The sequence below is a fragment of the Panthera onca genome, chromosome A1, assembly GCF_046562875.1.
Source record: "Panthera onca isolate mPanOnc1 chromosome A1, mPanOnc1 haplotype 2, whole genome shotgun sequence".
Classification (NCBI taxonomy): domain Eukaryota; kingdom Metazoa; phylum Chordata; class Mammalia; order Carnivora; family Felidae; genus Panthera; species Panthera onca.
Window position 1 is genome coordinate 134,086,637 of NC_138339.1, and position 26,596 is coordinate 134,113,232.

Consider the following 26,596-nt stretch of genomic DNA (forward strand, 5'->3'; position numbering starts at 1 on the left):
CACTCCTCTAAATTTTTATGCTCTTATTTTGGCATTATTCTTTCTGTTCAACAGCTGTACATTAGAAGGGACCTCTACTGCATGGAAAGTTGGAGGACTGAGCAAATTACAACATTGAGATGATTTAGAAAATAAAATAGAATAGGCCTGAGAATTACTTAACTGTTAGCCTGACTTTTATACCTGACCAAATTCTGGAACTAAAAATCTTGCCACTGAAAATCAATTTGAAAATCCCCAGAGGAGAAAAATAATCATACGAGACCATTTAAAAATGCGGGTTAAAAAAATTTATGAAAAACGAATCCCAATTTCTGATATTTCAGCTTGTGGAAACGATGGAAAGGAGGCTAAAAAAATGGCCATAAACAGAAGTTACGAAACACAGTCGCTGGATGCAAATTTCAGCTGCCTCAGTGGGTGATGTCACCAATTGCTGCTTGAAAAATCACTTAACTTTACAAGTATTTCAATATTTCATTGAGATCAATCAAAAGTTCTGGTCATGTAGCATATTATTTTAAAAGGCAGGCATTAAGAATACATCTTTCTTTTCCAATCCTATGTTTCAAACTTTGATAAGCAGCCTACCATCTATAATTTTGCCTGTAAATAATATCTATGTTATATTTATATATATTAAGTGTGTGAATATTATCTGTCATCTCTATTTCTATTATATGTGATATTAGATTATCTCATGAGCTTGTTAAGCATGCAGATTTGAGGAGCCCAGGCCCACGTTTTTCTTTTTTTACTTTTTATAGACCCACATTTTTTTAATTCATTAAGGCCAAGAATCTGTAGTTTGAATAAGAAACCTATATGACTAATGAGATGGGGAATATGAAGTCTACCCTTGGAAAATGATAAAGTTAATTGGTTTTTTTCCCTCCTTGACTGGCCAAATTAGGCATTTTATTTTACTATTATTTTGTAATTGAAATATAGTTGGCGTGCAATGTAACATTAGTTTCAGGTGTGTCACATAGTGATTCCACAGCTCCATCTATACATTTTGCTGTGTTCACCACAAGATTAAGCATTTTAACTTCTTGAGGGAAGAGCTTAAGCTTAACTCTGGGGGTATCCCAGATTCTTCGATTAAACCCATGGACCCATCACTAGAAATATGCATGTACTGTATCCTGCTTAGAGAACTTCTGCCTGAAATTTCCTTTCAAAATACGTGCATCTTCTCTTTCTTCCTCCCCATCTTATGTGCAATAAAGTGGTAGTGAACAGTGCCCACAATAAAGGCCGGTAGTGATGAAGACAGCAGAGTGGAACTAGAGGCAGAAAGGAGTTTGGTCTATTTCTATTTCGGGGACAGGAAATGAACCAAGGAGGGCTGACTGGTGAAGCGAGCTCAGAAAACTTGCAGAGGGGGCTTCAGCTGGAACTGACATGGAGGAGGGAGGGATCTTTCCAGCAGTGGGGACGAAGCTCAGGAAGGAGAAACAGGGCTACAAACAGGAAAAAGTGTAAGGTCTGGGGACAAGCGAGTGACGCCCCTGTCTTTTGTGGTTGTACACTATCCAGTGGGCCCGGGAACCCTGATCTAATTATCAGGAGAGGCAGTGGTGAAGATTGAGCCAAATTGTCACTTAGGACAGCAGGGTAGGAAAAGAGAATGTCAGCATTGATAAAATAGGAAAGCGTGAGGTCAATTTGTTAATAAGAAAATAACCAGAAAACCTGAAAAGAGCAACTGTTAAAATTTTGTTCTGTCTGAGATTAGACCTGAGAGGGGATGGTAGCACCCGGGAGGGCTACTTTTCATTATAAGGCTTTCTAAGCAATTTGATTGTTTAACCATGTGCATATTGTTTAACTATGTGCCATTCCACTTTGCAAAAACTGTAAGAGTAATATGGGCAAACCATTAAAAAAGAAATAAAATGCTTGCTTGAAACCCAGGCAATGAGTCTCTTTATAATGGCATTTTAGGGTCCAGCAACAAATGAGTGGATAATTCTTTGGGGATGGGGGCTTCTTTGAACCCCTGAATCTCCCCCACCCAGGATTACAGTCCTTTCTGCTTATAAGTAAAACTAGTCCTTCTAGGCACTCTTCAAACATCTTGGGTGCCCTTAAAACGTGATTTCTTGTAATCACATGCAATGCAATAAAAGCCAAACTATGGCCTTGATTTCCTCGTATCATTCAGACATCATCTAATTTTTATACGTGCTATTTAGCTAGCTAGCTAGCTAACTTGTGTTCAATTATTTGTTCATTAATTTATGTGTATATATTTATACCCCATTAAATTTCAAAAACGTTTGAAGAAAGTTGTGAAGTAGATTATACATCATTAGTGGTAGCAAAATACCACTTTTATTATGTATTCAGTGAATTTTCCCATGGCCAATCTAAAAAAAGGCTAGATGTACTTGTTTTCAAATTTTGAAAAATAAAATCTTTTCAGAATGCTTTCTTGGCTGAAGCACTAGACACCATATTGAAAAATTAAAAAACCTTGTTTCTTTATAAACTTGACTTTTTAGGAAATATATATATATAACAAATGCAACCACATAGCCATCAATAAGTTCAGTGCATATTACTAATGCCAAGCTGAAAATGTTGCATGGGTAATTAATAGAGACTGAATATTAATTCAGGAAACATTCTCAAAGAGCTTGTGAAAAAGGCAACTCTTCACTTGAAATGCTGGAGAACAGCACCTTTAAAGTGCCCTGAGGCAGAACAGACTGTCACTAAGTCTCACTTCCTTTTGCTTTCATCCTCATGAGAATGCCCTTCAGCATCACTATTAGGAAGGGTCCTTGCTCTTGTGCTCAACATTTTTCTTAATTCAAAAGTGGATATGGAGCCAATTGAGAAAAATGAACATTTAGCATTGCCAATAGCCATGCAATTGGTATTGCATATCATGAATATGGTTAGGGGCTTGGGTTAAATGCCAACACGATATTCAATGGACTATGGATTACTAATGTATAAGCCCAGAAAAGCTGTGTTTGCAGATGAGAAAAGGATGAAGAAAAATCTCTATCACTCCCGGCACATGCCCACATTTCTAGGCCAAGTCAGGATGGCAGAATGGCCCATTCATCATGAACAGTCACCCCTTCTCTGGTCCTGCCTTCGAAAATTAGCCTCTATGATTTCAGATGAGCTCTTGCTGGCTCTTGGAGCTCTGTCTTGATTTCCATCTGAGGATGGAGTCCAAGCCTTGTCTACCTGATTACTACCTGATTACAGTTCCTTACATCTTTTTTCCCAAAACCTTTCTCATTCTGTAGTCCCATCACTCCAGAACCACAACTTTTCCTCAGGCATCTGTTTATCTAAAATAACAAATTACCCTTCTCCCATCATGTATTGTCCATTCAAAAGCTACCTGGCTTAGGAGACTAAATATGACAAAGACAAACAATGGAACTTATTTTTGCAACTCCAATCCACAACCACTCTTGTGATAGCTTCTTAATGTCTAACACCACAAAAGCAACGGTAACAATAATTAGAATAACAATACAATTGCAATGATAAAATTCAGCAACCTTATACCTTCAGTCTCCCTAGACTTTAAACTCTTACGATGGCAAGAATTGTACCCTTTTACTTGTTTTATCAAGTGAAAGTAGGGTGTGTTCGTGTGTGTATGTGTGTGTGCGTGCACGTGTGTGTGAATTTGTTCTCACTTTCTGATTAAACCAGAAGATACTTGAGAATAAAGGAGGCTGAGCCTTCTCTTAATTTATTTATTAATTTATTTTGACTGACTATGATATTAGCAGAAGTAACAACTTTACCCACAGACTACATTCTCTATTACACATTGTCCTAAATAAACATTATAGTTGTATTTTTTTCTTACTTGTTTTCTCTTGCAACATCATTGCCATACTTTGCCAGCCATATTAAAATAAGTCTAACCAAGCATAACCATTAATCACCAGCTTGCAACCAGTAATCTGCATTTGTATCTGTCAAGATGGGCTAGATAATGCTGCAATTAAAAAACGAATGCATTTTCAGTGGCAGAAAATAGCAAAATTTATTTTTTACTACATGTCCATTAAGGGTTACCTGAGGATTCTGTTCCAGTGTGATCATTTTCCTCATTCCAAGACCCAGACAGAGAGGAGACAGCCTCTACCAGCCATGGAGGTCATGGGAAAAGAGAGCATAGCAAATCATGTGTTGGCTCTTAAGGCTCTACAAGATGGCTTAAATTACATGGGCAAAGTAAATCTCATGGCCACGTCTGAATTTCATAGGCTAAGAAGTCTAACTCTTCCCTAGGAAGGAACATGGGACACTGTCAAACAATGTCATAGTCTACCACTATGTTTAACTAGCGTTTTACCCTTTACATAATGACTTCCCATAGATGGTGCACCCATGATAACCTTTGTCTAGCATCCCCTGTCATCTCAGCATCCTTGAGCTTCATCCTGGACCCACATTAGCTCCCATCCAGTCATTACTCCAGTTTGCCTTGACCTTGGTTGGATCTTCTGCTTCAACCTCCTTGTCTTCCCTTTGCTCCCAGTCTCAGATTGGATTTTCATGCCTGGGTTCATTTGGTTTCTCTAGCCTCTCATCTCCTGGGTTCTCTTTCAGATTATGTCTCGTCTCCTCTCTAGCTTGGCACAATAACACAGTCCATCTAGCACGCTGCCCTTCCAGCGCAGTTCCAAGAATCTCTGGCTCTTGAGTAGAGGGCAAAGTCACAGCCTGACATTTCTAGATCCGCTCCCATACCTGGACACCATCCCTAATGGGTCAAGTGTCCCAACCAGTACCTCACAGGGGCCATACCCTCCCAAGATACTTAATATCATTATTCCAATTTTATAGCTACATAGACAAGGTTTGGGGAGATGAAGTGATTTGCTCAAGAACACAAAGATTGCATTTGAAGTATTTTTGCCTACCTCTCTTTTGTAGCACCTCAGATAAATAGACACGGTGTCTCAGAATAACTCAAACTCTGATAGGGTACTCTGGAAAAACATTCATTTCTTAGTGGGCAGAGAAAGGGGATGTGGACACTACAAGAGACTGCATCAGATCTGGAGTTTGAGCGCTGACCCTTTGGTCTGCAGAAATGTCTTATGCCAGTAGAAGTCAGGAGAGAGCATGGTGTGGAGGAGACTGGGAGGCAGGTGGAGGGCAGGGAGCTGGATCTCCGCGATAAGGCAACCAACCCTGTCTCAGGTTTGAGATCCTTAGAGGTAAGTCATTTAGGTACTCCCTTTTCATATTTTTGACCTACCTGCAGTGTCTCAAAAATAACCTTCTTATTAATCAGATTGCTTTTGTCTTCCTTGTTCTCTTTTATTGTTTCGTTTTTTTTTTTTCCTAACTGCACACCCCTCTCAAATCCTTGCAACCACCTTAAACTTGGCCACGCCCTCTCTTGGATGCACGTAGAATCAGAATTCGAAAATAGCAGCCACATTTCTAATAAGGTGGAAGTATTAGTTGAGACTGCTAGAGAGACCATAAGGCATAAACATTGTGTAATGGTTTTGCTTCCTCTCTGTCCTCCGAGGAGAACAGAAACCTGATACCGTCCTGAGTGCAGACACAAAAAGCTCCTCAGAGCTACCAAAATAAACAAAAGAAAAAAAAACACCCTCACCTGATGTTGGTGTTCTTGACAGGGACTGGCCCACTCAGCTTCCTGTGTAGATTTAAGAGCTTTTAGGTTAATATGGGTCTTGAAGAGGCCACTGTGTGGTAAGACCACTAACCCAACTAGTGGACAGCTGAGTTCCCTTGGTCCTTGGCTACCTGTCCCCACCTCTCACACTGAGACACTTGAATTTGCTCTTGAGTTAAAATATTGTATCATAGGTGGCCCCCCTCAGCATAGCAATGGGTCAGGGGTTGATTGAGGGAATAGATTGTCTAACCCATAAGTCCACAAAGATATTGTAACTTGAGGGGCACCTGGGTGGCTCAGTCAGTTAAGCATCCGACTTTGGCTCAGATCATGATCATCCAGTTCGTGGGTTAGAGCCCCACGTCGGGCTCTGTGCTGACAGCTCAGAGCCTGGAGGCTGCTTCGGATTCTGTGTCTCCCTCTCTCCCTCTCTGCCCCTCCCCTGCTCACAATCTGTCTCTCTCTCTCAAAAACAAATAAATATTAAAACAAATTTAAATATATTATAACTTGATTTAAAGAAAAAATTTCCATCAATGTTTTTGATGTTCGTGTTTAATAGTACAAAACCATTTCTCACAACTGTACTCTAATTAGCTTGGCACCAAAAGAGACCTCCACACTCCATCTCTGTGATGTTTTACTGCAGGGGGTATCAATAAATAAAGCAATCAGAGTTTTGCTAGCTTAAGAATACTGAGTTCCTTTATTTCAGGGAGAATTTTTTGAGTCTCTGGCTGTATATTATGACAAGAATGCAAACAAGCTGCAGTTTGGAGGGAATCTTATGCAACCGTGGACACAATAACTCATTCAGAGCAGTGTAATCGACCACTGAGAAAAGACGATGGAACGTCGTGGGAAGACTCGTGGGTCCTTTGGGTTGGGACGTGTGGGAGGTGAAGCAGTGCCTGGAAGTTTGAAACTTGTATTCTGGGGCACCTGGGTGGCTCAGTCAGTTAATCATCCGACTTTGGCTCAAGTTATGGTCTTGTGGTTCGCGACTTTGAGTTCCGCATCAGGCTCTCTGCTTTCAGCCCAGAGCCCACTTCAGATCTTCTGACTCCCTCTCCTTCTGCCCACCCCCCACTCATTCTCTCTGTCTCTCTCAAAATAAATAAGAAAGCTTAAAAAAAAAAGGAACTTGTATGCTTACAGTGGCTGTGGGACAGTTATCCTAAGCAAGATAGCCCTTGGGTCCTGCTTTCCTCAGCTGCTAAATGAAAGAGGTTGTATAACTAGACCTAAAATGTTGATTCTATGCCTATCATATGCACACAAGAAAAGTATCACCACCATCTTCCCATGCTTGGGTGAGCCTTCCAGACCACATACCACCTTCATCAGGATAACTGGAAGGAGCACATAGCCCTTCAAGAACTCCACTCTTCCAGAGTAGAATGGTTACACCAGCATTTCAGGAAGAAAATTAGAAGGTAATTTTCAACTGAAGGATGAGAGCAATTTCTTAAGGGTTCTTGGACGTATTTCAGGGGGCTGAAGTATTGCCTTACAGACTGCTTCTCTCAAAGAAAGAAGAAATGGGGGTAACTCTACTGTGGAGGTGAACTCGAGACTTCACCTCCACAGGCAGAGGTCAACTGTTGAAATCTGAGGAGTGAAGGCTCTGAAGCATGGCAGGAGGTGGTGAGCCGTCTTTCCCTGCTGCAAGAACTTCTACCCAAATCTAACATGTATGCTTGCCACCCTCTGGGGGGCAGAAGAGACGATCCAGTAGGACTGAAGTGCAGTTACAATTTCCATACACAGTCCTGCCTCTCACACTGAAAACATCCAATATCCGGAAGTATTTTCCACAATCCATTTGAGTATCGAAATAGTTCAGTGTTGCCTGTAAACCAATCATACGGAATTATAGTGTTATTCTAAAATGCTTGAGTTTTCTTCTTACTGATAAATGATGAAAAGAAAAATGCAATTCTACAAGCATGTTTTCATAAACACAAAGAAAACTAATCCAAATCCATCATGATTTGAGTAATGGTTCAATTCAAACTTAGTGGCTGGTAACAGCACTAGCTATGTTCCTTTCAAAGGCTACTATTTATAAAATGAAAATAAATTCAATGGATTTCAAGCAGAAGCATATTCTGTGAAGACCTAAATAAAGAGTCATTTCAGGGAGTAATTAGAAATCATGGTGCTTTCATCTGTACTTTGAATGGAAATTTTCTCATGATGCTTTGCTAAATGAATTTTTGCCATTAAGATTCCCCCATAAAACAACTAAGTACCTACACTCCAGCATCTTTACCCTTTCGAATGCTGGTCATATTGAAGTGTAATGTAATTTGAAAATTATTTCTGTTGTTAGCAATTGTCATTTGTGTTAGTGTCTCCAGTTCTCTGACCCATCTCTTAATCCTCTCCAGAAACCACTCATCCACCATACTCCATTCCTCGATTAGCTTGGCCCTATCCCCAAATGATCCTCCATAAAATACACAGTCAGCAAAATCTTAGTATAAATAATTCATAGACAAAATTTCACTTAAAATATTACACTAATAGATTATAAACATATAAAAGAATGAGGTCTAAAGGATGGCCAGGAGTTCATAGTTGCCATGAATGTAAGACATAAAGCAATTTGAGTAACTGCATTGTCCTTCTTTTTTCTCAATTTCCTTGTGCCTGTATTCTTACATATGTAAAATGGGTTTAATAATAGCACTCGCCTATCTTCTAGAGTTGTTGTAAGGATTAAATGAATTAAAATCATATAATAGAGCTTAAAATCATTCCTGGCACATAGAAGTATAGTCTATTATATAAGTACAAGCTATTATATAATCATAATATTACTTTTATCTTTTTTCTTCTGATGACACTAATGATCATAGCACATTTTCCCATGATAAAGTACATTATAATTTTTCATTTCAGCATAAATCCAGTAAATTCAAATGTAAGCATAGTTTTAAAACCTACTACCTAAGCTTAAGTTGGAATGGAAACCTTAAAGAAATAGTGAGATCTATTCTGAATCATTAACATATATGTCAGAGTTATTTTTTTTAGCAAACTTTCACTATATGCCAAGCAGCTTAAAGATGCTTTACATGTAGCAGTTTATTTAATCCTCACAAATTAGGTATTATTATCCTGATTTTGCAGCTGAGACATAAGCTGGTTACGTGACCTGCCCAATATCACACAGGTAGAAGGTGATGAATGAAGGATTCAGATGGAGGCAAGTGGCCCCAGAGGTCATTTGTTTACACTCTATCCTGTTCTTGATATGGATGGAAAATTCCTCATCTCACTTCCTGAGGTAGCAGTTACCACTGTGCAGTAGTCAGTGCTAAGCAACTGCCTCTGGAACTTGGCAGAATTGCTCAAGTTCAGATCCTTTACAAGGAGCACAATTTTATTTAATGGACACACTTCTACAGAGTATATATCCTATCTCCCTAATTACATATGAACCTTCATAAGGAGGCTTCCATCCTCCAGAAAGTCAAGCATGGCTTAAGGCATGTGGGAGACCCTCCATATATATTGGGACATAGGTGATACATTCCCATCTGATTGTAAGCCTCAAAGAATTCAGTTTGAATGAGGTGATTTTTCCACTTCTGGTTAAGGACTGGCTTCCCCTGACAGTACTTCTCCCCTATGCCATACATCTGGTCACTCTGTACCGAGTTCACCGAGCCAGGCTTTTTTTCATTCTTTTGAGAGCCATCTGCCTCTCTCTTGGTTTTAAAAGAAAGTTATCCCTCAGCCCTTGATGTAAATATGGAACTCTCCAGACAAGGTTAGCTTAAGAGCTGAAGTTGTCATATGTGGGGCTTCAAGACCTTCTTCCCAGGAGTCTTGGTGTAGGTAACACAGGTCATATCATGCATCTAAGGGAAATATCCTCACAGGGATGCAAGGTGCTAAGTTGATATCTTTAAACTTTGTCCAACGGAGACAGCTAAATCTAGACACATAGCTTTCATTATATTCTACAACAGGGTGGTAGTTATGGTATGGAAGAAGAAGCCTAAAATTTCTACTCGATAGTACAAACTCTAATTCTGCCAGTTCCCAAATTCTATACACTTGGGTAATTGACTAATGTTTCTGAGCCTCAGTTTTCTCAGATGTGAAATGAGGATAGGTGTGCTAACCCTCCCCATATGCTCTCCGTGAGTGCCTTCTTGCGCTTTATTTAACTCCTGGGAACACTTCAACAGCTGAGTGTGCCTTTTAAAAGGCATACTGTGTAAGGCGCTAATGAGGAGTCAGGATCATCATTCTCGAAAGCTTGTTCTTTCTTCCCTTCCTCCCTGACTTTTTCCTCTTTTTAAACATTAACCAGTAGACAGGACTTTCGGAAACTTCACAGAGGAGTGGAGCATTGAAAATGTCCATCTGAAAGCACGTACCCAAATAACTGGTGATTAAGACCTGTTCACTGAATCTCTCCTCCATCGAAATCCTGCCATTTGTAGCAACGTGGATGGAACTGGAGGGTATTATGCCAAGTGAAATAAGTCAGGCAGAGAAAGACAGATATCATATGTTTTCATGCATATATGGAATTTGAGAAACTTAACAGAAGACCATGGAGGGAAGGAAGGGAAAAAAAATAATTACAGACAGAGGGAGGCAAACCATAACAGACCCTTAAATACAGAGAACAAACTGAGGGTTGATGGAGGCAGGAGCGGGGGAGAGGGAAAAATGGATGATGGGCATTGAGGAGGGCACTTGTTGGGATGAGCACTGGGTGTTGTATGTAAGTGATGAATCATGGGAATCTACCCCCAATCCAAGAGCACACTGTATACACTGTATGTTAGCCAACTTGACAATAAATTATATATACACATATATATATGTATGTATATATGTGTGTGTATATCTATACACATATATGTATATATGTGTATGTATATACATATATATGTATATATGTGTGTGTATATACATATATATACACATATATATATATTTGTAAGACCTGTTATCTGAAAACAACATGCAATGGATTTATGCATTGTCAGTGTCCTCAACCTCAAAGATAGGGTGGAATTGAATGCAAAATGCTGAAGTAGGTAGAGGGGAGGAGGCTGTGAAGTTAGAAGTCAGCTCTGTGGGAGAATCTTAGGGAAGCATTGCTTCTCTCCACCCATCATTCTTTCAGATGTGAAACTCTAGGCCCAGACTCTTGTTCAGCCCCTGAACTGCCAAGGCTCTACTAGGGACAGTAGAAAATTCTCCTCTAATTCTGTTAGCAACACCCATTTATTTATTGAAATTTAGAAGATTTTGGATATAAAGCAAATTTTTCCTTCTCCTATGGATTCAGTTTTCTTATTTACTCTGGAAAAGCCATTTCCTTCTGACTCACTGTAATTATAGGGTCACCTCAGCTTGCATTGGCCATTATGGTTAAATACTCTTGGTGGGGGAAAAAAAAACCTCCACGAATATGAGATGTCTTGAAAATATTAAGTACTAATAACTGATTATGGAAAATGTAACCACCCAAGGCACTTAACTCATTTCCCCTCAGAGCATCACTTTCTTTGTGTCTACATTTTATTTATTATTTTTTAATGTTTATTTTTGAGAGAGAGAGAGAGAGAGACAGTATAAGCAGGGGAGTGGCAGAGAGGGAGACACAGAATCTGAAGCAGGCTCCAGGCTCTGAGCTGTCAGCACAGAGCCTGACGCGGGGCTCAAACTCACAAACCGTGAGATCATGACCTGAGCCCAACTAAGTCTCTTAACCGATGAGCCACCCAGGCACCCCTTCCTGTCTTCATTTTAGAACTCACTGTTTTATATTCTAAGTCAGGGGTCAGGAAACTTCCCATAAAGGGGCAGAGAGGAAGTATTTTCAGCTTTGTGGGCCAGGCAGCCTTAGTATTTACTACGAAATTTTGTTAGAGCAGGAAAGCAACCAGGGATAATGTGTAAACAAATGAATGTGTCTGTGTTCCAGTCAAACTTTATTTATGGACACTGAAATTTGGCTTTCATATAATTTTTCACGTGTCAAATTATATTGTTTTTCATTTGATTTCTCCCCTAATCACTGATTTATTTTTGCTTAGTATTTGGGGGAAGGGGCAGAGGGAGAGAGAGAATCTTGAGCAGGCTCCATACTCAGCATGAAGCCCCACTTGGGGCTTGATCCCAGGACCCTGGGATCATGACCTGAGCAGAAAAAAAGAGTTGGATGCTTAACCAGCTAAGCCACGCGGGTGCCCTTCCCACAATCATTTAAAAAAGTAAATGCATCCATACCTCACAGGCCATTCAAAAACAGGTGCGCCAATTCTGACACCCAGGCCCTAGGTCCTCTGCCACTGTTTCCATTCACCTATGAGTCTTTTGAAGGCAACCGCCATATTTTCTTCAATATATGAAAATCAGATTTTGTAATATCAGCAATGAATATTAATGCCAAGAATCACAGGAATGTACAAACCAGTACAAGAAGGGAGAAAGGAAGGAAGAACGGGAATGAACGTAACTGCAATGTCACATCTTTAAGAGATGCTCAAATTGGCCTGTGCTCGTGTGAAAACATTTCTTGATAAGTTATTTGGAAACATTACCTTTTACTTTCTACATTTGGAATTCCGGTCACAGTTGAACATGGATTGCTCCGTGGCGCTTCAAGAGGCTGCTGGGGCCTTGCCGTGATTAGCATCAGAACTGAAAAGATGGGATACGAGCCATGATTGTTAATGGAAGCAACGGCTTCAGCCCATTATCATTCTGCATGACAGACAGGCAGAAAACAAATCCAAATAGAAAGAAAGAAATCTCAAGCTTGTTTATGCGTCTTGGTGTTGAAGAGCATTTTCAGAATAATTCAAATAAGGCTACATCTCTCCGAGTCAAGGAAAAATCTATAGTTGAAAAGATTTTTTCAGAGTTGCATGGTACTTCTGGATTTCAGTTAGGCATGTGAACTCTGCTCGTAACTTGTGGTGTGAGTTTACCTGTTGTCCAGGGGGAGAAATGGGCTCCGTTCCAGTTGAGAAAGTTTCCCACTTGTTACTCTCCTGATCACCATGGATACAGTCTTTCTCAATGAGTAGCAAGATCGCTAGGAGAGCTAATGCAAGGCCCAAGACAAAATCTTTTACTTTCAGATCTTCATACTTTTTAAAAAAATATCACATGACTGCAGCTAGAAATTCATACAGATGAGCGCCTCTGTGAAAGTCTCAAGACTTTTAAAACTTGAGCAACACCAAAGACAGAAGGTCTAAACTATTTTCATTCCAACAGGAAAAATCTTAGAATTACCAAGTTGGAGTAAACGTTGGATATCATGTAGCATTCCTCAACAGTTATCAGAACAATACTGAGGTCATTTCAGTTGGAAGAAAACCCCAAGTTCCCTACATACATACTAGATCTCCTGTCCCAATATTTATGGTCACCCCCCCCCACACACACACACACACAGTAGATATTATCCTTGTGCCTAATTCACATCCTGGAAGGCAGTTCACCTGCAACGCCTATTTTTCTGGAAACTCACTGATGATGTTACTAGCCCACAATACCAACAGCTGAGGAAAGAACTTTGAAAATTTTGCTGAGTTTGTAAGAACTGTGTGAGGTTCTTTTCTCCCTCTGCATTGGTGACTAACAAATTTTGCTATATAGGAAAAGCAAGCTATAAAGATGACTCTGAAAACTCCAATCAAAAAGTCTGGTCCCAGAACAGTCCCCTAGTCTAGAAATTGAAGTGAAAAGATAAACTTACTGTGCTTGATAGTATTCAGGAGCAACCAGTTTTGAACCTGAAGCTTTTTGTCTGGCACAATACAAGCTCATTTTCTACCTTTCATAATGCAAGCTCTTCTTTCATCTTTCCTAGGTCAACAACATCTATATTCTCTCTTCAAATATACAGCTCCTCCCACAACATACACACCCTAAAATCTTGCTGGCTCCCTCCGAAAAAATGTGGGGGTCTCTCCCAAATCTGCTTCCTCTGAATATGTATTCTGATGATTCTCAGTTTTACCTACTAGAATAAATAAGTGTCTACTGAAGTTGGTAGATTAGGGGCGCCTGGGTGGCTCATTCGGTTAAGTATCCAACTTCAGCTCGGGTCATGATCTCACCTTTCATGGGTTTGAGCCCTGTACTGGGCTGTCTGCTGTCAGCACAGGGCCTGTTTCGGATCATCTGTCCCCTCTCTCTCTGCCCCTCCCCTGCTCATGCACGCTCACTCCCTACCTTTCTCTCTCAAAAATAAATATTTAAAAAACTAAAGTAGATAGATTATATCATCCTTTGAATGTTATAATGTGAATATTTATTTATGTAGTGGAACTGTTGAATGTTTAACATGTCTGTATGTATACAGATTTTATATCTTAGATTGACATTTAGGGTCGTATAGGAACTGAGTTTAACTTATTTGGGGTCCCAGAGTTGTTCCTAGACATTGTCTTCAGTGCTGACCCTTTGTATTGTCAATTCACATGCTGACTTGAAAAAGTGCTTTCTATATTTCCCTGCATCAAAATTTACCAACTTCATTAGCACTCTGTTCTCAACTAGCTGTCAATTAGGAAGGAGTTGTGATCAACACAATGATGTTGATGGATATTCATGCCTTAACATATGACTTTCTCTGGAATCCTGTACTTTAATTAGGATTATATTGAAGGGAATCAAAATGGCAGGAATGAGTGTGTATCACAGATGGAATTACAGGCAAAGAGGGAGGTATTTTTCGCCCCAAGAGCTTTCTCGAGATTCTCATATACAAGGAGACAGGCGCCTCATTCCGCACAAAGCTAGCCTAAATAGCCCAGCCCAGAGGAGCACTTAAGACACAGTCTTGATAGTAATGACTATATACACAGATTGTAAGTGAAAAATATTCATGCCGAATAGTATACATGGCAATATTTTTAAGGTTATGATTGTAAGGGGTCTCTTTGCATAATAATTATAAATAATGAAAAACCTCTAAACTCTGTTGAACTTATTTAAATAATGCTGTAATCATCTGAACTTCATCATATTGGCTATATGCTTCAGCTACCCATGGGCTTATGACCGTAATTAGTCAATTCATGAATTTCAACCCACTTATACTTCTAAATTTTTAAAAAAAATTTCTTGTATAAGTGGCTCTATCTTAAATAGGTCATTAGCTGCAATGAGAAAGGGAAAAAAAATATTGATTTGCCTTTCAAGGAGCTCGTATTTCAACCAGGCTTAATGTTTCTGGTGTGGTCTCTAATAAAGGCATACACAAATGTTTCTTGAATATATCTGGCAGCCAAAGACATGAGTGGTCAATGACCATATCAAGGAAAAGTAGTGAGAAAATTCACAAATCACTCTTCAGTATATATTCCTGTGATTAAAACAGGAAACAATTTTTACGTTAAGCAAAACCATATGCCTTTATTATAGGTATAAATATTTGAGATAATTAACTGAATTTGTCACTGCTATTAAATTCCTATGAGTATTCAAAAATTTTAATGAAGGCAGAATATTTTTAAATAAACAAATGATCAGCAGTGAAAATAAATATATTTTTTAAATGTTTATCTACTTATTTTGAGAGATCTCATGAATGGTGAGATCATGGCCTGAGCCAAAGTCAAGAGTCAGACCTAACCAACTGAGCCATCCAGGCGCCCCAAGAATAGATATTTAAATGGATTTTAAGTTATAAATGTGTTTATTTTTTCCTAGACACAAGTAATAACAAGAATTCTCTTTTTTTTTTTTTTTTTTTTTTTTTTTTTTTTTTGCCATGCATAAATATATATTTATTTAGGCAAGCTTTCAGGAAGAATTTTGAAATGTGTTTAGAAAAGGTGACATTGTGGCCATAAATACACTTCATAAATATATATCCAGCATATCTAAAGGGGTTGGTTCCTCACATTTTTTAATTATATTCACTGACTTTTCTGATGAGAGAAACTCTTCCTGCCAGAATTCACTATTTATTGCTTAAAATGTCTCATTTATTCTCACAGATTCATTTAGAAGTCATTTATTTTAGTAATTACTTTGTAGCTGAAGGTAGGGAACATAGGCGTCTCTCTCTCTCTCTCATTTTCGCTCTCTCCTCCAGGTAAGGAGGCAAAATGATTTGCAGAGCAGAGAAGAAATTTTGAACCTCCTGCATGGCCATGCAATGTTGAAATCTATCGTGAAACATTGCTTTGTGTCTAAGTCTTCAGATACTTGTATCCATTCATGCTTGGTTGCTATTGGTTGGATGCATGTGGGGATCAACAAGCAGGCTCCTGGATATTTAAAAGAAAAGAAGGCAAACTTTAACATGGCTGCATTCATTGCTAGATCCCTTTCTACACTGTGGGGAGTAGTGGTCCTCGTGATGGGGACAGACACCAGAAATGACAACTAACCATGGCACCCAGCCTCCTCCAAGACATGAGTAACAATAGGATAGGGATATCCTGTTTTGCTCACTTCTGGAGTAAAGGGACCCAGCCTCCTTCTTCTGGAGTAAAGGGACCCAGCCTCCGTCTTCTGGAGTAAAGGGACCCAGCCTCCTTCTTCCGGAGTAAAGGGACCCAGCCTCCTTCTTCTGGAGTAAAGGGACCCAGCCTCCTTCTTCCGGAGTAAAGGGACCCAGCCTCCTTCAGAGATATTATATCAGTATTTCTTCCAGAGCCCTGCCAACTAGTTTCTGCAATCACCCTGAATGGGCTAATAAAGTGGAGTGATTGAGTATGCCGGTAACCTCCAAAATCCACACATTTTCAGCAATAACAAATAAACTTTTAGAGTTCTGATGGTTGGGAAATAAAAAAAAAAAAGCCCCTTTCCACAGAGTCCTAATGATTTATACATTCATGCCAAGAAGGCAAAAATGACATTCTGAAAAAGATTACGTTATTTCTGAAGAGTCTAGTTTCCAATAGGATGGCCAGAAATTCCCTGTCACCTCAAGGTTGTGCGAGCCTAGCTCTCGCCATGATTTTGCTCTTTAAAAAGTTGCATGAGAGCAGGACAGTGTAGACAGTGTTCCCTTTCTCCTCCCTTGTGTAAAATCAGGTGAAGAAAACTTCAAAGCCTGAGGTGTTGGGGTGTGGGACAAAAGCGTGTCACCTTCTGACACCAGACATCCTGGGCTTAGTTTAGAATCCAAGGCTCACGGCTCTCAGGAAAGTTTCCACGGCAACCAATTGGCGGTACATTTGCACGTGGTTGTGTTATTTGGAGTCTTATTCTCTTTCATCTCTTTGTGTCCACTTTGCACACACAAGACAGGAAGGTACAAGGCACTCTCATGCTTGAGCCAGGCCCTAGATTCTCAGAGGACCCTGAAGGCCTGAGGAGAGGCAGTGCTGAAGGGACAGCAGAGGGGCCGGGGAGGGGGGAGGTGCACAGCTCCCGTTAGAAACACTTCTGGGGTGAGTGGGTGCAGTCGTACAAGTGTGAATGAGAAGTGGGAAGACTCTCACACCTCCTTTATGGATTTCACAGCCCTGCCATGGGGAAGCGACAAGATTATGCACAGGAGTCTCACCAAAGTTTTCTTCTAGGCTCATGGTATTTCAAGAACATATTTCACCTAAGTATCTTGAATAATGGGGAAAAGGTTGGAATGGAGAACATTAATTGCTTTGTGTGAGTGTATGATGTATACACCCCTGTATAATCTTACAAAATTTCAAACATATATAGAGATATGAGTCAAAATGCTTTAAATTCAAATAAGAGAAATATAGTGTGTATGTTAGTGTGTAAAGTCATATATTCACATATGTACATAATATGTAAATTCATTGTGTGCATATGTATATTGTGCATATTAACATATAAATAGTTATTCATTAATATGTAAATTTATATTCATATATGCATGCATCTATATCTATATATACATATATAGGTATGGCCTGATTATTCAAAGCATCTTACATTAACATTAATGGAGCCGGTCAGCCTCTCTCAGCAGTGTTTTTCCTTCCGTGACAAACCTAGAACTTCTCGACAAAAGGACAACCAGGAATTTGAAATCTCCTTTCATACTCTAGGATTTTTAAATTAGACTCACAATCTGTATTCCAAAATATGCCTCATACAATCATCCTTTCCAGCCCAATCCAAAGTGGTAGTGCCATCCACAGAGGCATGCATTAAGCAGGGGTCCTTTGTTCCCCGAGTATTTACACACAGACATACAGATACACACCCAACTGTGTGATACGCTCAAGTACCCTTTGCACATGGGGAGTAAAACCACGTGCCTCTCTCAATCCCACCCCTGAACATCGTTCAACCTCGGAAGAAGAGGGAGAATAAAGAGGAAGTGGAAACCCTAGATCTATTTACCAGAGACACTTGAGATCAAATCTACAAGTAACACAGATTGCTTGAAAGTAACCGGATAAAAAAAGTTCCTGCTATTTGGCTGAGTAAGAAACGGAAGCATTCTATTCTGAGTTCAGAATTAAAAAATAAAGTTGCCTTTATTTTTCACACCTGAAGTTTATGACTGTAAGTTACATAACCAGCTGTGTGATTTTTAACTTCATTCACATCATAAGATTCAAAGCCGATATTCAGAAACTTTGGGAATACCAAATGGTACTCAAAATAGTGAGTTGTACGTCAGATAGGAGTTTTGCTGGGTTAATGCAAAGCAGATGGCATTAAAAGCTCTTATGTCTTTAAAAGCAACTTCCAATATATATTTTAATTCATATGCTTTGTAACAGTTACAGTCTGACAGTTTCACAATGGGCTGGTCCTCATTGTTTATTTTCAACTAAATAAAAGGATTAGATGGTATGTTTTCTAGGCAAACCAAAGAGACTCTGCAAAATCGCCCATGACAAATATGATTTTCTGGAGGATAAACCACAGAAGATATCAGCTATGAAATACAATTTTTTAAAAAAATCTGACGTTAGGATTAGGGCCATAAAACATAAATGCAGAAATTCCTTTGCAAGTTCTCTACATAAGCAATTAATTCAGATAGGCTGCAACTGAACTATTTCTGATCTCTCCTAATCACGTGAAAATAAACTTAAAACAATTTTTCCTTTCACAAAACAAAAATTGCCTTTGAACTTCATTAGTAACTTTTGTAAACAAAAGCAAAGTCATTTTCATTTCAGTAATAACCATTAGTTATCATTATTTTATCTGTCAAGTCTTGACACAAAAATTAAAGAGAGAAGACTTTAATGAATTGAATAGATGGATTTTGACAGCATGGTTCAAATTGTCTGAGGGGAAGCATGGATCAAAACAATTAAGAAGAGAGAATACCCACTGTCATAGGTGTGGAGACATGTTCCACTTCCAGGTAGTACTCGTGGCTGATGGGGCCATGACACGTCCTCCTGGTGTCCTGAGGCACAAAGAAAAAACAGTACCTCACCAGTGAAATTCTCAAAGACATTCACTAATGCTAATGTCATCCCAAACACTTACATATTCTAAACAACTGGCCATAGTTGAACTGAGTGCCATTAATTTATACAAAACAAAGCAGGCTAAAACAATCTAATAAGTGTATATTTCTTTGACAAAATCACTAGAATTCTAGTCTTTTTTTAATTTTTTTAATGTTATTTTAGAGAGAGAGAGACAGACAGACAGATAGAGCACGAGTGGGGGGAGGGGCAGAGAGAGAGGGAGACACAGAATCTGAGCTGTCAACATAGAGCCCGATACTACGCTCGAACCCACGAACTGTGAGATCATGACCTGAGCCAAAGTCAGACATGTAACCAACTGAGCCACCTAGGTGCCCCTAGAATTCTAGATCTTAAGATTAATAAAGATTAATCTTTATTAATAAAGATTAATTAAGATTAATAAAGATTAATAAATACAAAGGCATGTATTTTGAAATTTTTTTTTTTTTAACGTTTATTTATTTTTGAGACAGAGAGAGACAGAGCATGAACGGGGGAGGGTCAGAGAGAGAGGGAGACACAGAATCTGAAACAGGCTCCAGGCTCCGAGCTGTCAGCACAGAGCCCGACGCGGGTCTCGAACTCACGGACCGCGAGATCATGACCTGAGCCGAAGCCGGACGCCCAACCGACTGAGCCACCCAGGCGCCCCCAAAGGCATGTATTTTGGAGTGGCCTATGTGAGGAATGACAATCAGAAATCTCCCAGAATTGAACTGAAAATCAGTCACACAGAACACCTCAGTTGCCAGAGAAAAAACAATTTTTCTATGTTCTTCAACATAGCTACCCATGTAAAGAGCATGGGATTCCTTAAAGCAAAATTGAGCTACAGACCTTGTCCTATTTTATAAGGACTCTCTTCTCCCCCTGACTGCTCCATCCGGGGAAGACATTCCCAGCCTTCCAGATTTCCTGCCAGGATTGACTCTGATACAGTCCTTGCTTCCATTATGCATAATGATTATGATCTCTCAAAATAAAAGTGGCAACCATCACATTCCCAGAGGTACCTATCCCTCATTAATGGAAAAATAGTGTAGCGTCTGAAGGATTGGATATAATGGTGATATACTCTTACTCAGGTAGGATTGTGTTTTCTTCTTCATTCTTGTATATGGGAACCACAAGCTCTTACCAAGATTTCAATTAAAAAAAAAATGACATCAATCTTTCGTGTAAACCATAATTTTTAAATGTTTTAAATTTTTTTAACATTTATTTATTTTTGAAGGACATAGAGACAGCAGTAGTAGGGGAGAGGCAGAGAGAGAGGGAGACACAGAATCCGAAGCAGGATCCGGTCTCTGAGCTTTCAGCACAGAGCCGAACGCGGGGCTCAAACCCACGAACCATGAGATCATGACCTGAGCCAAGTCAGACGCTTAACCGACTGAGCCACCCAGGCTACCGTAGACCATAATTTTTTATTATGCCACCCTTCATTCTCAATCATATATCATCCTGGATCTTATCAGTGGTTTCAGGGACTTTCCTGGTACCTATCTCTTCCCTCTGGTTTGGGGGAAGGTCCACAACAGAGAAAAGCATTCTGCACTGTCCCTGGCTACAGATTTTCCATCTAAACCTGTGGCACATTGACCCTGCATCCTGGGTACAGAGCAGCCTTCTTGAAATCCCTCCTCACTCTTGTCCCAAAGGTTCCTTTTCCTTCTCTTCTGTGTTGGATTTCTTATTTCCTGTGTTCCATGTTTTTTTCCTGCTCCCTCAGTTTGGGTGTGTCGCACTTTCTGGAAAATGATGTCAGTCACGTTTGATAACATCTGTACTCTTTGCTCTTATTTGATTGATATTTTGGCTCTGTATTAAATTCTACCTAGGAAATAATATTCTTGTTGAGTTTTGAAAGAATTCTCCACTTTTCTAGCTTACAGAGTTGATAAGGTATTTAACATTTTGTATATGATTTGTTTTTCCATATGGACGTCTTGAGAATCTTTCCTGTGCCCAGTTCTGAAATTTCACAGTGACGTGCCTTACATAGACCTACTTTCGTTCATTGTTTGGGCCTTCTAGGACCCCTCTTAATCTGGACATTTGTGACCTTTAGTCCTGAAGAAATGCCTTCAATTATTATGATTTCCTATCTTCTATATTTTCTGTTTTTGTTCATTTTTTTAAAAATACAAGTTATTTATTTTCTTCCAAGTTTTTCTTTTAATTCAAGTTAGTTAACATATAACATAGTATTTGGTTTCAGGAGTAGAACTGAACATCTCATCACGTACACATCCAACACCCTCCCAAGTGCCCTCCTTAATGCCTATCACCCATTTATGCCATCTGCCACCCACCTCCCCTCCATCAACCCTCTGTTTGTTCTCTATCTTTAAGAGTCTTTTATGGTCTGCTTCCTTCTCTGTTTTTATCTTATTTTATTTTTCCTTCCCTTTCCCTATGTTCATCTGTTTTGCTTCTTAAATGCCACATATGAGTGAAATCATACGGTATTTGTCTTTCTCTGGCCAATTTATTTTGCTTAGCGTAGTAACACTCTAGTTCCATCCATGTTATTTCAAATGGCACATTCTTGTTCCCTTTAAACTTCTTTTATATGTATTAGATTTTCTGGACTATTTTCTAAGTTTCTCATCGCTTCTCACCTATTTTTTGTCATTTTTGCTCTACTTTCTGACTATTTCTCTAACTTTATTTTCAACTTCTCATGGAGTTTTTCAATTTTTAATCTCCAAAAAAGAATCTTTTGGGATGCCTGGGTGGCTCAGTTGGTTGCGTGTTAGATTCTTGATTTCACCTCAGGTCATAATTCTCTCAGGCTGCTCAGACTCCCCAAACGAGAATCTTCCTTTGTCCTCTCTGTGTGATGGAAGCCTAGCCCGGCAACCAATCACTCTGCATCCGATATGCATATACATTCGCCTGAATCTTGTTTGCAGGCTGGATGGCGTATCCTTCCTTTGGAGACTGGTGATCTAAACTCTCATCACTGCCCCCTCCCAGACCTCGCCATCTTGCAATCCATTTGCAATTTGCTGCTTTACAGTGTTAAACGTAAGGAGTGTGTTTCCACCTCATTGGCCACATCTAGTCATTGACTCATTTATTGTTCGGGTATGAAGAAAGGACGCATATGATGATTTCTACATACAGATGGGAAAACTGGCACTTCTACCCAGTGCGCTGCCCTATTTGCCTGGGAACCCTGATAATCATCTTATTTCTCAGCGTGTAACCCTCTTTCAAGTTCTAGTGTAGAGCCAGCAAACTGCAACTAAGCCAGTGTTTGTGAAGAGTAAGCACATAAAGCTATGGCAAATGTTGAATGTGACTACGGTCTAAGCTTGCACTTTCTCTTAGTGCTGTAGATGGACAATAGCCTTCTTTTCCTTAGGGAAATTAGCTAAGGGAAACAGTATGAAATGTAAGCGCAGGTGACAGTCATAAGAAATTCTCAAATATTTCTTCTCCTTCAGTCATCCATGCACTATTTTTTCACACCAAACAAATACTCCTTTTCCTTATGGCTTCCCCTTGGTCTCCATATTTTTATTTATGGGTTTTTCTCTTCTATTTGGCATTTTCTATTAGTGTCTTTTCTTCCCCTTTCTTCTGCTTCTCCAACCCCTTTTCTACAACAGTTTCTCTTCCCTGGTAACGGAGTCAACTCATGATCAGTGACCTCTTCTAGCCAACAGAGTTCTACAATTATCAATAAATCAGCCGATAAATGATTATCTGAATAGAGTGTGTGTGTGTGTGTGTGTGTGTGATGGAAGAATGTATAAACCCAGGAAATAAGACATGAGAGGTATAAGAAGCCATATTCATGAATATTCTATGAATTCTCTATTCCTATTCTATGAATATTCTAGTTAGGTTAAATGTATATAAAATGTAACATAAAAACATGGAAGATGTATCTCTGATTAAATTTCCTCCAGCTGGTGCTTTGCCCTGACACTGACATTGCTGGGGATGATTAGCTTTCCACAACACCCAAGTTCACAGGGTCAGGGGTTGTGCACTTGTCCAGATGAACGGAAAGTCATTCTGATCCTGCTAATATCATTAACAAAAAATAACATGCTGGCAAGATTTGGGTTTGAGCTTCTGTCCTTTATCTGCCAAATTTCCATTTTAAATGTAATCAGAACACACTTTTCATATGGAAAGCGTCTCTGTAATAGCTGACATTTATCGAGCACTCACTACCAGTCATTCAATGTATAAAGAACACACATTATCATATTTCATCCCTTCAGATCTCTGTGAGGCACTTGTGATTACTCTGCCTACTTTACAAGTGGGAAAACTGGGTCTTCGATTGATAATGTGCTCATGGTCACATAGCTGGAAACATGTAAAATCTAGTCTTCATAGTTCCATTGTCCACGTTGTTAACCATGATGCCTTAGAGTCTCTAATATTGAATAGGATAGCCTGTAAACAATCCATTAGAAACTCAGGGTGATCATTTTCTGTTTTTCTCTACGTCATTTTATTTACTTTTATTTTTTTTAAATGTTTATTCATTTTTTGAGAGAGAGAGAGACCGACTGCGAGCAGGGGAGGGGCAGAGAGAGGGAGACACAGAATCCGAAGCAGGCTCCAGGCTCTGAGCTGTCAGCACAGAGCCCGACGTGGGGCTCGAACTCACGGACCGTGAGATCATGACCTGAGCCAAAGTTGATTGCTCAACCGACTGAGCCACCCAGGTGCCCCTTTAATTTTTTTTAATGTGTATTTATTTTTGACAGAGACAGAGACAGAGCATGAGTGGGAGAGGGGCACAGAGAGAGGCAGACACAGAATCCGAAGCAGGCTCCAGGCTCTGAGGTGCCAGCCCAGAGCCCGACACAGGGCTCAAGCTAGGTTAACAGCGAGATCATGACCTGAGCCGAAGCTGGAGGCTTAACTGACTGAGCCACCCAGGCTCCCCTGCTCCGTGTTATTTTATTAAGAAAACATGGTAGATGATAATAAATAAAGAAGTCATCCAGTCCTATGAATCATGATGTATTCTTCATACTTCAAACCGGACTAAGCATTTGAATCGCTGTCTCTGTTACAAAGGTATTGGTAATTTATTGTTGCGGAATAGGAAAAGCATTCCTGTGTTTCTTCTCCTCTACTAAACTCTTCTGACGTCAGCTGTGTGAGTTATGTGACACGAATTGGCTAGAGTTAGCACAGTCCCCACAGGTTAAGAGCTCCACGTTACCAGACAGCCCCCACTTCAGATGCTAATCACAAGTAGTGGGTCCCCAGGTTACTCTCAACTACTGTCTGACTCCCCTATATAACCAAGAGCTTCCCGTGACATGATAATGATTTTGAAAGACCAGAAGTTCTGACTGGTATAAAAGCCTGGCCCTGCTGATTCGAAGCTCAGTAATTCAAGTATGAAACTTAATCCGAACTGCAGTTTTATCATCTGTAAGTGGATCCTAACACTGCAGGTTTGTGGTAAAGATAAAGTGGAATAGGGCATATAAAAGTACTCAGCAAATGACTGGCACTCGATAGACGTAGGTTTGCCTTTTTCTTTTGCATAATGGGGAGAGATCGAGACCCCAAGACAGAGGAGAAATGTTATATGCTCCCAACTTCCTTAAGTTACCTGGCCTGCTCAAAATTATAGGACTAGGAAGAGATGTCTTGTCTGTAAAAGCTATGTCTGGAATAACCAAGGTATATCTATATAAGAAAAAAGTTTCTCTGAACTTCTGGAAAGTTTACAGACAATGCTGTTACAATTAGCAGTTCTCCATGTATTCTACCATTTTCTAATGGTCTTTAAGAGAGGGTGTTTTCTCCCTAAAATGTTTGTCAATACTTCAAGGAATATTCTTTGGGTTCTTTTGTGTTCTCCACTGTTACTAGTAGTTTCCAGCTAATGTCCATTTTTATAAAAAACTGGGGTGTGTAGGGGCGCCTGGGTGGCGCAGTCGGTTAAGCGTCCGACTTCAGCCAGGTCACGATCTCGCGGTCCGTGAGTTCGAGCCCCGCGTCGGGCTCTGGGCTGATGGCTCGGAGCCTGGAGCCTGTTTCCGATTCTGTGTCTCCCTCTCTCTCTGCCCCTCCCCCGTTCATGCTCTGTCTCTCTCTGTCCCAAAAATAAAAATTAAAAAAAAAAAAAAAAAAAACTGGGGTGTGTAGCCTGACATACAAATGGGTTGTTAGAATGTATTAATTTACACGTGAATCCTACTAACATTAATCCTACTAACATTATACAAATGTGATTGCATTAGTTATACTTTTAATTGCCCCGATTGAAAAGAAAAAAAAAAAAAATCCACAAAAACTAAACTATCCATTAAGGTCACAGTGGCCATGGCACTCACAATCCCTGGTATCGTTCTGGGTACTCTCCACCCTTGCTTGTACAAGAAATCGCAGCTTTTTGGAATTCAGTGATTTCCAAGTCTCGAGAGCTACAAAACAGACTTCTAGGCTGGGGGAGAACAGGCACCCTTTCGCTGAATGCTTGACATCTCAACTCAAAAAAGTAACCTAGTAGCCGTTAAACAGCCACTTCTTTCCCATCGCAACATTTTTATCTAAAGATAGTATAACAAGCACAGAGTAAAAGGTACTCAGGATGGGAGAGCCTGACCTACAGAATCAATACTTAATGGTAAGAGCATGAAAGGAACATTGCCAAGACAAAAAAAACCCCAGCAAACCCAAAGGTTTTCTAATTAATGGTCTTAAAGTCTAAAAGTAAGTAATTAAATGGGCAGTGGACTATGTGGGAACAGAAACACCAGGGCAGGAAGGGCTCATGGTCACATTGTGGCTGTGGTGATTCCGGACAGTCCCAGGAGGAATCTGCTTCTTCTCAGGTAAAGGACTTTGTCATGTTTTCTTTTGAGGAGACTATGAGCCCCAGTTGTGTCCAGGTAAAAATAATCCACATTTAGTCGCTTTCTGCTTTGATTTCCATTCACCTCCCAATTACGGATGTGCGTTCCAACACTGGGAAAGAGGCATCCGAGATAGGAGATCTGACATCCACCAAGACACTATAATACTCACGAACATTTACACAACTAATCACGTTGCTTTAATATAAGTTGAGGGTGTTAGATATTCAGGGGGGAATCGGCAAATCCATAATTGTACTGAGAGAATTGAATATAAATGTCTTAGAAACTGTTTAAGACGGTAAGGTCATAGAGGATTTGAGGTTTATCATAACAAGACTGGATGTTTAAGCCAAGAAATCGAGAATATACATTACTTTCAGAAACTTATTAGAACTTCACAAAAATTGACATAGTTAGACCAGAATAATCTTCAGTAATCAAAAAGCAGAAATTAGACCACATTCTTGTGCTATGAAGCAGTAATTTTATAAAATACCTAGAGGGAAAGCCTATGAAAATTGAAATTAAAAAAATACTTCTCTTGGGGCACCTGGATGTCTCAGTCATTTGAGCTTCTGACTCTTGATTTTGGCTCAGGTCATGATCCCAGGGTTGGGGCCTCCTCAAGATTCTCTCCCTCTCTCTCTCTCTCTCTCTCTGCCCCTCTC

At 39.8% G+C, this 26,596-nt stretch overlaps 1 long non-coding RNA gene across 1 annotated transcript in view; it reads right to left on the bottom strand.

Annotated features, from left to right (window-relative positions):
• Nucleotides 1-15,646: 15,646 nt before the first annotated feature.
• LOC132682459 (uncharacterized) overlaps nucleotides 15,647-26,596 on the bottom strand; it is a 37,390-nt gene continuing 26,440 nt past the window's right edge. The window contains exons 4-5 of the long non-coding RNA XR_009611671.3: nucleotides 18,927-19,004; nucleotides 15,647-15,918 (exon numbers count right to left, since the gene is read on the bottom strand). This is a non-coding gene — a long non-coding RNA (uncharacterized LOC132682459). The remainder of the gene's footprint in view (nucleotides 15,919-18,926; nucleotides 19,005-26,596) is intronic.